This window comes from Argiope bruennichi, chromosome 1, assembly GCF_947563725.1.
Source record: "Argiope bruennichi chromosome 1, qqArgBrue1.1, whole genome shotgun sequence".
Lineage (NCBI taxonomy): Eukaryota > Metazoa > Arthropoda > Arachnida > Araneae > Araneidae > Argiope > Argiope bruennichi.
The window spans coordinates 131,661,333-131,674,111 of NC_079151.1; positions in this window are offsets into that span (position 1 = coordinate 131,661,333).

Here is a 12,779-nt window from a genome sequence, read left to right on the forward strand (position 1 = left end):
TTCCAAAATTTTATGGTATACTGATTCACCAGAAATAAGTTTTAGAGACGCATAATCTGTTGATTTTGAAATTATTCCGGATTGGGTAAATTTAGTTACATTATCAATAAGTTTGCGCCCTTTAAGATCTATTAATAGGTCAAAGGTTTGTAAAAAATCGGCCCCTATTATTGGAACAGGCACATTAGCAATTAAAAATTTCCATGGAAAATTTCGCCTGAGACCTAAGTCCACATTTAATAATTTAGATCCATAAGTATAAATTTTGGAGTTGTTAGCTGCAAAAAGTTGCAGAGAATCAGGATTTAGATTTTTTTGGTTTTTGTTGAGAGGTATGCATGAAACATCAGAGCCAGAATCGATCAAAAATTTGAAATCGGATCTTTTATCAAAAACATGCAAACGATACGATTGCGCGGCTGCCGCCGATGTAGGTTGATCGACAGCCGCTATTGCGAGTTTCCCTGATCCGCGTTAGTTGAGTACGAACGTGGCGGTACGCACTACAGTGCCTTCTCTCCGAAACGCGCATGATAATAACAGAATTTTCTCCCGCGATCACCGGAACGCCCACTCGAAAAACTGCGCTGTTTGTTTTTCTGATGGAAAGGGCCTCTGCTTCTGTCGCGGGAAAGCCGCTGTACCTGTTTACTTAAAGCGGCGATTTCGCTTCGGAGTGCAGTAAACTCATCCAGAGTGGAAGCTTTCCACATGGCATTACTTTCCGCGCTTCGGCTTACGGCAAAGACGCTACTATCTGTTGAGGAAATACGGACATCGGCAATTTTGTCAGCCATGTTGCCCAAATTATCCAGGGGTTCAGAACTTATTGATAAAATTGCCTGCATTTCTGACGGTAGTCTTTGCAGCCATAAAGTTTTGAGAAAATCGTCTTTTATGCCTGTGCCACCACCGAGTTCGCGCATCTTTCGAAGTAACTGCGATGGTTTATCGGCGCCTAAATGTAGTTCCGAAAGCAGTCAACGAATCTGGTCATTTTCCGAAGCGGGAAAATTCGGCTATAAGTCGAGTCTTTAATGCATCATATTTGTTGGTGTTGGGGGGTGCGAGTAAAAGAAGGTTGCGTGTTCAGATCACGTCCGGGTCACCAGTTTGGTGCGTGGTTTAACACGCATTGCCAAATTTACTTTAAATTAAAGTATTAAAACATTTTTACTTAATGAAAACGGCCAGCCATTTAAATAACAAAAATAAATTTTAATTACAAATTAAATTAACAAATATAGAATATGATACATTGGCCGTAATTCCATCGACCAGCAGGAGACAGACGTTTTAAGCCAGCTGGCGAAGGCAGGAAGTGAGTCACTCGTATCCGTTGGAGAGCAAAGTTCATCTCCAAAGGTATGATTGATGCTTATCGCCAGTTGGCGAAACAAACAGTCATTTATCGCCTGTTTGGCAGCTGCAAATATAAATGTTAAAGTTAAGAATTCTGACAATAAATCCATTATTAAATCTGAAATAAAAGATATACTTACCGAAATATATGAGACAGCATTTCATGTATTAGTCGAAAAATTTGTTGAGAAATTTGAAGAAATCGAAGGCTTGTTTGTAGAATATTTCAAAAAAACATACCACAAAAGAGCCCAAAAATTGACATATTGTTATCGAAAAGGCTTGGGTGTGAACACCAACATGAAGCTTGAAAGGTGGCATCGACAAATAAAATACAAAGAAAGTGGTGGTGCAGTTATGAAAAGGTTGGATAAATCTATATCCATCATAATGAATGCCATTGCAAAAGAGTTGTTATCACAAATTATATCAACAGAATGGGTTAAATTAACACATAGGATGGCTCTTATTTGGAAGAGACATGATATAAGCACTAAAATGTCGAATGAAGGAGGTTACAGCTTGATGCAGCTTAATGAAACATCGTATGTTATTAACAAGGAAGTTGGGCCATCACTTTATTCGTATGATATTGAAAAAACCAGCATTACATGTTGCTGTAATGTAAAATGTGATCAATGCAATGTGTGCAAACACTCTATGTCTTTCACCTGCATTGATTACTCTTTGTACTTTGTTATATGTAAGCACATTCATTACGTTTGTCTAAATGCAAAAAAAATGTGTTGAATTAGAAAAAACAGAAAATAGTCAGGAAGATCATTTAGTAATTGATGTTAACAATAGCAAAGAAAAGCAAGCTTTTGAGAAAGAAGCAATACTTCCTTCACTACAAAAGCAAGATGAGGATGTAAATTTGAAAAAAGACATACTACTTAAAGAATTAAAAGAATTGGAATCGATTAGAAAAGATTGGGAAACTTTAGAAGATTGGAATCCTCTGCCTGCAGCTCTTGAAAAAATCAAGTCTATAAAAGCAATGTTTCAGATTGCATCAGCTGGTTCTTACGAATCAAAAGAATTGCCAGAAATTTCAAAATCGCCACCAAACAAGCTCATTTCTAAACAAAGAAAAAAAGGATCCAAGAAAAATATGATCTGTTTCATGAGTGGATTCTGCATGAACTCCCATATAATTTTCCCCAGTTTTTCTTGGGTATCATTGTTAAAAGTTTGATCAGCGATTTAAACTGTAGTTCAATGAATTTTTGTCTAAAGATTTTGCTGTAAAATGAGTGTGATGGACATTTTTTTTGGAGAATGGGAATTTCCATTATACAAATTAATTATAAATAGTTGTTATATTTGATATTTTTGTGACTGTATGAAAACAATTTTCTGTAGGACAATTATTTATTTAATTTGCATATTTACATAACTTTTACAATTATATTGATGTTTTAGTTCATAAATACATTTCAATAATGTTTAATATTTTATGATGAACAAATGATCATATCAAGTAAATGTGTGGTGCTTTTATGTATTGAATATTTTGAATTGCTTATTTAATATATAATAAATTCAATCTCTTTAATTATCTTCAGTAATTAATTATTGAAAATCTAATTACAACCAATGTGTTTTTTACATTTGCTATTTTCAAAAGAAGAAAGAAATGAAATTTGTTTGTCAAAATATTTTTTTTAAAGCATCAATTGTTTTGTATGGTTATATTTATTTTTCTTCAATAAAAATTTTCGAAAATCTGTTGATATATTTTCCTTAATCAAAGTGGTTATATGAAGATTGAGCTAATATCTAAATAATGTAAATAAAAATAATTTTGCATCCAATTAGTATAATTGTGAATAAATAAACTTATTCAGGATCTAACTTGTAGTAAATCAATTTAATTTTAGAATTATTTTTTGGAAGTTCTTTTGTTTATTGACTAACAAGTATGGTTTTTTTATGTCACTCTTTAAGCTTGGTGAAAAATTATATAAAGTGTATACAGCTTCTCTTTATACTCATTTTCTTATGTTTTTTTTTTTTTTTTTTTTTTTTTTTTTTTTTCTCCTCTTTAAATTGGACCATTTGGTCAGTGCGGAAATTAATTTTGTGGTATATTCTGTTTCTAAACTATGCTGTTTTTTCAATGAACTATACATTGTGCAGCGGCCAAACAGGCGATAAATGACTGTTTGTTTCGCCAACTGGCGATAAGCATCAATCATACCTTTGGAGATGAACTTTGCTCTCCAACGGATACGAGTGACTTACTTCCTGCCTTCGCCAGCTGGCGTAGAACTTCTGCCTCGTGCTGGTCGATGGAATTACGGCCAATGTATCATGATTTATATTTGTTAATTTAACTGGTAATTAAAATTTATTTTTGTTATTTACATGGCTGGCAGTTTTCATTAAGTAAAAATGTTTTAATACTTTAATTTAAAGTAAATTTGGCAATGCGTGTTAAACCACGCACCAAAATTGTGATATTAAATAAATATTCGTAGAAATAAATTCTTGCCACTCAGAAATAACATTATAAGATACAAATTAAGAAGAGATAAAGTAATGAAAAGTATTATAGAATTGTCTGTATGCTATTAATTTATTAGGTTATGGTATAAATTAGTCTATTCACAACTATGTTAATTAGGGTAGATAGATTTGAGATTATATATTACAAAAATTACATGAAAATAAAAAATTATATGAATTTAATAAAAACTAATAACAGCTTGTAAAATAAATAACAATATATTTCATAACTTGAATGTTTCCTTTAATGTTCTATATGCATGCAAGTGTGCATATTTGAAAAATCTTTTATCATTTTTTCATTGAAATTAGCACTAAAAAATTTGTCTTATCCATTAATCAAATGCAAAGAAAAGTTTTCTTTTTCATAGAAATGGAGAAATAATGATCGAAGTAGAAAATTTGTCAGTTTCAGAAAAGAAAAATATGTATAACTGAAAATTTGTCTCATGAACACACAAAAACCGAATGACTTTAGATTAAAATGTATAAAAGAAGAACCTATAAATTCTTCATTGTATAATTTAAAAATTTCATTGAACTGTTTAAATAATATAAAAGGAAGTAGGTAATTGAAATTTATAATAAGAAATTAATATATTAATCACAATAATCCCGGAAGAACAAGATATATGATCATTATAAACCAGAAAATATTTAGTGGGGTTTTGTAATTTATAAAACATTATTAGAACTTGTATAAAGATTTGAACTTATACACACAGTTAATAATGATAAAACACAGTAAATATATAATATCTCTTAATCTGTAAGTGCAATAAGAAAAATGTGATATTAAATCCTTAAATGAATATGTAAAAAAAAATTTGTCTTGAAGGTAATTTTAAGGTGAATATGATATCTCAAACCGGCAAAAATTAATTCATTTTTATTCAAGCTCTAGAATTTTAAATCCTAAACAAAAGAGATCAGCTTTTTTTAAAAATTTTTTTTTTTTTTTTTAACATTTTCTGTGTATATGCATACAGTAGCTCTCAAAATTTAAAATGCATTAATGTTTAAAAAAAATTTTTTTTTAAGATCATAGAAATCATAACATATTGAAAATGTATTGGGGAATGAGAAATTTAAAATAATTAAATATGTTCTTTGATAATCACAGTTCTTTTAGGTTATTAAGCTAAGTATATATGTTATAAAATTTGTTAAACAAATCAAAGATTCTGCTGGATTTGCTCTTGACATAGAATTTACAGAATATGGTTATTTCAATGACAATTTTTAAGAACTATTCATTGTGAGCTTTGTTTTCCCTTCAAAACTTCTCAAATTATATTTCTTATATCAATTTTAATGTAATCTTTATACAATAAAATTATGTTGTTAATTTAATATGTCATAAAAGAAGTTTAATTTAAAACTTTTCACCACAAAATAGAAAATACATACATAAACGTATATATTTACTTCTTAAATACCTAACTAAAATGTTTGCCCAAGTTCTTTTGCCTATTGAAAAACAACAACAAATAAAGCAATACTGATTTATATACTAATTCGATAGAAATTCTAAGTGTGATGCTCAAAAATTTAAAATATATTTTGTTTTAATAGGCATGTTACATGACCCAAATGAAAACATTTCATAAGATTATACTGAAAAAAAAAGTAAAATTATCTCTGGAGCCTTTGAAGCAGAGATATTCTTACTTATAAAGCAAGGCAAGATTACTAATAGTTTATTTAGAAATCTTGCCTTGCTTGTAAGACTTATGAAGTGCTCTTTGCTTATTTGTGATGTTTTATTTTTTAATTAGTTGTCAACACAGACCTCAAATATTAAATCATAGTAAAGTGTACAGATTTATACACAGCAGACAACAGCATTTTGCAAAATTATCGTTTTAGCGATATTTTTTAAACTGGGGCATTATATATAACATTTTTCGGCAATTCACGTATTTCATTTTATTCAAAATTCCACCAGTAAAATATAAAGTTCATCAGATAATTTAAAGCTTTATAAACAACTTCCTAATCACAAAAATTATTTAAGTGTTGTTCAAACGTTCCAAGTTCATTTTATTAACTAGCACCTGGACAATACGGCTTATCTCTGATATAGCTTTCGATGTGATAAAATCCCAACGTGCTTTCTTCTTACGGATGTGACGTAAAACCCCAACATGGCTTTCTCACGGACTTCCTTACCAACCTATGAAAAAAGTGGTTTCGTCCATCACACTCGCAGCCAAATTGGGCTTGAGACGCTAGTCCCGAAAATTATGCTTAGACAGGGGCGCCATCTCACTTGTAACAGCGCGGTAGGATTACCTCATTCCGTGACGTCATGATACGATTTTAGCAAAGGAAATTATGTTAATATATTGATATAATTTTAGTTGTAGTATAATTTACCAAATAAATTGTCATTTAAAACAATTTTCTTTACTCCGAACTTTTTATTTCTTATTACATGAGGGAAAAAAATTTCGTTTACGCTTGATGCATGTTAGCAAAATTCGAATGTGTCATAAAATTTGCATATTCCAGATTAATTAAATTACATTTATTCTTTTACATAAAAAATTCGATACAATTATAAAAAAAAACTATTTTGTAGGAACGATTCTTTTTGTTAAAGTTGGTATAATAAGGTAGATGCTCCAATTTTGGCTACTGTGGATGACTGTTTAAAGTATAATAAATACTTCTTTTTTTTATTAATTTTTTACTGGCTTTCTTTTAATTATTAAACATTTTCAGTAGATTATTTTAAATTGATATTTTTATGAAGTGTTAATTACTCATTAGGAAGTCGAACTTTTGCCACGCTGCCAAAAAGTAACGGGTTGATCTATAGAGGTTATAAAAAGAACTCGTATTGAGAAAATGAATGGTTGGTGTTTCTTTTTTTTTATCGGCGATCATCGTCTACAGTGCTCCATTCCCCTTTCTGTCACAGATCCCATCTCCACACACTTACAATACATTCGTTATTTTTTAATTAACAACCAAAATATCCACTAGAAATAATTTATATGGCAGAAAAACGTTTGCAGGGTCAGCTAGTAGAAAATATGGAAACTAAATATGTGGCTCAAAATCTAAAGACAGCAGAAACCTTTTTAATATAATTATTGTAAATCAGGTAATGATTATATATTATATTTTGCTGAATTCAAAAGAGTTTTGCATAGTAAATTTATTGTAAAAGATTGAAGAAAAAACAATAACAATAAATATGTTTTTTTATAAATATTACACAATATTGTGTATAAATAGTTACAAGGAAAAAAGTGCATAAATATTGCTGAAGTAAATAAGAATAGAACAACAAAACTTAACAATAGAATATTTTTTTATTAAAATCATTTGAGAATAAGCTGATTACAATACATTATGCTTGATAAAGAAAGAGCAAATAATACATAATAAAAATTTTTTTAAAAAGGCGACTAAAAAAAAATGATAAATACTGTTTTTACGTCTTGCAATGTTATGCAAAAGTAAAATTACGATTTATTAAAAAATACGTCATAATTACTTATTTAAATTAATGTAAAAGCAGAATATATTCATCAAAAGTTTGAGTCAGAACCATTTGAAAGATTCATAGATAGTTAGCAAATATAGTTGATTGATAATACTGATTCCAAAATGTACTTATGTAAAATAAGCAGCAGTAAACTAAATGTTTCCTATTGTGCTTACTTTGAATTTTATTCATTTATGCATTAATCCCAAATTATACAAGAAAAGACTCATTCAAACACTCGCTCATGAGTTGAAAATGTGATCTAAGTAAATAAATTTGTCTTTTTATATCCTAGAATATTTTGCAGTTGGTAACTTTAAATTTTATATGCTTAAAGGTGATGTAGGAGAACCATTTAAGTATTTGGCATTTTTCTTTATGGGAGAGCAGTATAAAAATTTTACTTTTGGAGTTTCTCATTATTAATTGCTACAGAAATGAAAGTGTTTGCATATAGTTCCCAACGTTATTTAGTAATGCTTTGTAATTGGAAGTATGTAATTTTAATATTTAGGAAAATAAACGCTTCTTCCATTTATATATATATGCGTAGTGGAAAAGAAGACATTTATGAAATTTACTTGAATCTGCTTTACACAGGAGGGAAGTACATGCACAAGGAAGCGATAAGACGACGCGTAAGTTTACAGCGTGACACAAGGGCAAAAGACAGAGAAATTTGTCCTTACAGTGATTTTACTATGAAATTCAGATAAAGATTTCTTTGACACGTCCCAACTTAGGCAAGTCATCCATCTAACTCTCAGACCCGTCACGAAGGCACACCGATTTAAACCATAAAACTGAATGACCGAACCGCCGCAACAGCAACATTGGCAGGAACTGTGGTTGAGTCCTAAGGGCCGTCACCGGCCATGGTACAACCCTCCCCGAAGGAAGTACGTCCCGTCATCGATGGGAGGAGTCAGATCCCCCACCTATTAGTGTACCCTCCAGGGTGGCGAGATCCAACCACCATGCCGGAAGCATCTCATCCTCATTTCGAGGTGCCCCCTCGGGGGGTTCCCAACTTAGGCAAAGGAATCTTAGGTATTTTTGAAAAAGATGTGTAGGTGGTAAGGATTTGATTCTCACCGCTCATGGTCTGGAAATCAATGGAGTGAGCAATTTTGTTAAGCGCGCTTTAGAAATAATTAAATAATAAGCGGGAATTGGATAAGAAAATAAGAACGAAGTTAACATGGATTAATTTAAGATAAAAATAAGGAAATTAATTAAGATATAAATCAGATTTTAAAATATTATTTCATATATATATGTAAAAAGAATATTATTAAATAAAAGTCACAATCTTAGCAAGCTTTTCATAAAATGCTATTTGTGTGGAACAAATGTAACAAAATATGAGTCTGAAGAACCACCATATAATTTCTTTCATTCATGTTATATTTAATAATTTATAAAAATTGGCAGGTAAATTTTGACTTTATGAGACGACAGATTTAACGGAAGAGAAACTGTTTTAATACATTTAAAAAAAGATGCATTTAAAAAAACTTGCTAATGCACTAAGCATAACAATTAATTCTTGTATAAAATATATAAATAAAAAACTTATATCTTAAATATATAAATTCAAAACTAACCGCACTGCTACAAAACTTTTCCTATCAAAACATATGAAAAGTTCTTAAAAAGCAGCAAACATCCAAAATATTTTTACAGTTGTTTTTAGATAGAAATTATTGTTTTTGTTAGATAAAGTTTTTAGATTTTTTGTTAGAAAAATTGTTTTTAGATAGATAAAGACAGAATAATATATTATAAAGAGCACATTCATTCAATGAAAAGCTAAATTTTGGAAAAATAATTATTCACATTCAGATAATCTAATCTCTCAACATTTTTCCAAGGCATTTTCTGAGCCCGCGGCTGATAAGTCTCGGTTTCGTAATCCGATTGCATCGAAGAACTATAGTGTAAGTGAATTTGATGCAAGTTAAGTCCGGCAGGGCCAAATTCCTCCCTGCTGTTGCAGTGCGGAAATTTGGAGAGGAGAATGCCAGCTCAGGTACCGTACTCGTCATCTGACCGTGGTTCAAAATTACGAGTTTTATCTCGAAATAGCCCGGGTGTTGCTTTAAAATGAGACGTTAATATAACTGAACTAAGCAACGGCATTTGTTACACTTAAGAAAATATTTATTACACTTAATAAGATGAAATGGCATTATAGAAGCCACATATTACAGAGTACAACTTTGGGGGCTATAATGAAGACAATATTTTTAAATCATTGAATGAAATTTGATGGGATCTGAAAACAAATGCTATGCTTCAGGACTCATTTCATTTGCCATTGATAATATGAAACTACAAACATATTATTAAAGTATTTTATTAATATTCAATATGTGAAAATAATGAAATTATCAGAAATATCATTTCAACACAAAATTGAAATAATATTAATAGTATTCCAAATGTAAATGTAAGGGAATAATGCATTTATAATTATTATGGACATTATATTAATCAAAAAAAAAAAAAAACTTCTTGAAAAATAAAACAGTAACTTTTATCGACTTCAGACTAAACAGATTAATAAATAAAGATTTTAAGCAGATTAAATAACCCCCAATTTATATATTGTTACGGAAATCTCTCCAATAAGCTCGTAAAATCAACAAGTTCGCTTGTGTGTGTGGGGGGGGGGTATGGTGTAAAAAGTCAAAAGGATCAAAAACAAATAATGTCGTTTATTTACACAAACGACATAACACCGAAGAGACGTACACAAAGAAGATACATCCGCATACTTGGAACAAACAGCAGTCCACAATTAATAATCGGTAGTGAACAACATCCACAGAATACAAAGAGGCCAGACAGAACTCAGCAGGAAGAGGGAATCTTCGTAGCTACTCTCTACGGTCTCACCAAACGCCTGCTATACTCCACTGTCTCCTCGCTTTAGCTGTATCTAACTGCAGACTCACTACTGAACGACTGGTTACTCTATATACGACTCGATGCTGCTTCAATAATAAACTCCAAGTTTCAGCACACAGCTCAATTCACCAATTGTTTGAGTTCCACTCGACGGCTGCCCTTCGATGAACTGATCCAACCAATTCGCCGTTGACTTGCTAAGCGATTTTATACTACTACTCGATTGTCTTCGGCTTAGACTGCCGGCCTTTTATAGTTTCCGGAGAAGCGCAGAAAGTTTTCGAACAATCAAGCATATCTTAGCTTCTATTGGTTTTATCGCCAAAATTCTTGAAGCTTCCAGAATCATCCATTTTGTCACCAAGTTTGGTGCTCAATGATTCGACATCTGATCAGCATCTAATATAGTTGATCGTAAAACGGCCTTTCCTACGATGGAACTAACTGTGCTGGGAAGCAAGATTAATTACAGATTCGTCACAACATGCAATAAGGTAAGCATATCAAATTAAAAACACAGAATAATAGAAAACCTAAAAATAATTAACCATATAAATTTTTTTTGAATTTTTGAGACATTTTTAAAAGTAAAATTAAGGTGATATCAGAAAGCTTCGTTATGTGTGATACAGCATGGCTCTTGGGTCATTTTAAATCATCATTTATTCACTACATTTGCAAATCGGCATATATTAAAATTATAAAAAGAAAATCATTCATGCTCAAAATTTGGTGTAAAATTCTAGAGATTCCCAATTTGACTTTATAAATTTAAAATTACATATTTTCAGCTTAATATCATGCAACTTCATAACAAATGGCAACCATTAAGTGAAGCAGCCCCCTCAAATTCTTGCTGCTTATAAATATGCTCAAGATAAGTGTATTAAAAAATTTATGGGAGTCATCTGTGATAATATTGCAACAATAGCGAAATTTTATTAAAATATTATGAAAATTAAAGATTAAATAAATGAAAGAGAAAAATGCTGTAGAATATATACTGTTTTATAGGGCCACATATAAAAATTATCAATCTTATAAATGCAATTAAAAAACAATTTTTTAATTTATTTTTTTATTATTAATTTTAACCCAGTGCATTAAAGTACAATATTTATTTATTTTTTGGTAATTACATCACTACTCTTTCATTAAATATTGCAAAATCAACAATAAATGAAATCCAAATTAATAGAATAATTATTTCAAAATATAATTAATTACATTATCTACAGTCAGGATTTATTAAAACCAAAAATTCAATACTTTTTTTTGTAAGTGTATGTGTTGTATATTTTGGGAAACTAATAAGTAATATTAAATATTTAAAATTCAAATTTTTTTTAATATATGAAAATTTTCATTTTTCAAAATATAATTAATTTGAAAATATTTTTTTTTGTTATCATTCTAACCAGCTGAATAAACTTTAAATAAACCACATATTCTTTAAAAATTAAAAGAAAGTAATTTGTAAATAAGAAAACAAAATACACAGAAGTCAATAAAATGTTCACAAAAGATTATTTTAAAATTTAAATTTGTCCCTTTTATTTTTCCTATATGACTAAAAGATTTTTTTTTTTCAAATGTCAAATTTTCTCTCCAGACACGAAAGTGATCCCAATCGAATATGCATAATTATTAATTACATTGAATTTAAAAGGAAATATTTCTCATAAAATATGTAGTAAGCCATTAACAAAAATCTCACTAAGGCAATTAAAAAATTTGAAATTAAATTATAAGAAAAAGGAAATATCAATATATTTATCTTCATCAATCTTCTCTAAAAGATTATGTTATCAATAAAATATAAAATTCTTATATTATCAAAAGAAAGAATTTCTGGGCAAGTTATATTCTCATTTTCTTAGAAAAAACAAAAATGTTCTTTAAAATTTCCCAGGTAAAATGAAAAGATTTATAGATAAACACACAGCCAAAATTCTTAAGAACTATCAACATAGAAAAATTAAAACAAAAATATTAGGATTAATTATAATACCTCAGTCTTTTTCACCTCCAAAATAATAAAATGCAGTAGCAAAATATTTTCTATTATTTGAAAGAGAACTTAATGATCTATGTGATCTCACATTTGAATGTTTGACCTATGTCAGATCATTAAAATAGAATATAAAGTGGGTACATGCATTATTTTTGATACCATTGGCTTTTGCATTTAATAAAGTGTTAACAGTATCAAAGCTACTTGTGAGATTTGTGTTGTGTATAAAGAACGAGCAAAGATTCAAAATAACACCTGCCATTTTTTAAAAAAGGAATTGCTCTTTCCCCCCCCATACTTAAAAATAAAAAGGAGAGGTGGGGGTGGGGGAGGTTGAATTTATTTTCTTTGACAAAGGATCACATGATTTTTTTTTTCCCAATAAGCATGTAAAAAGTTTGTAAATTATTATTCATCCCAATATGAATTGATTTGGAGATTGTTTTTGAATGTGGTTTGAAAATTCTGAACATAACTATG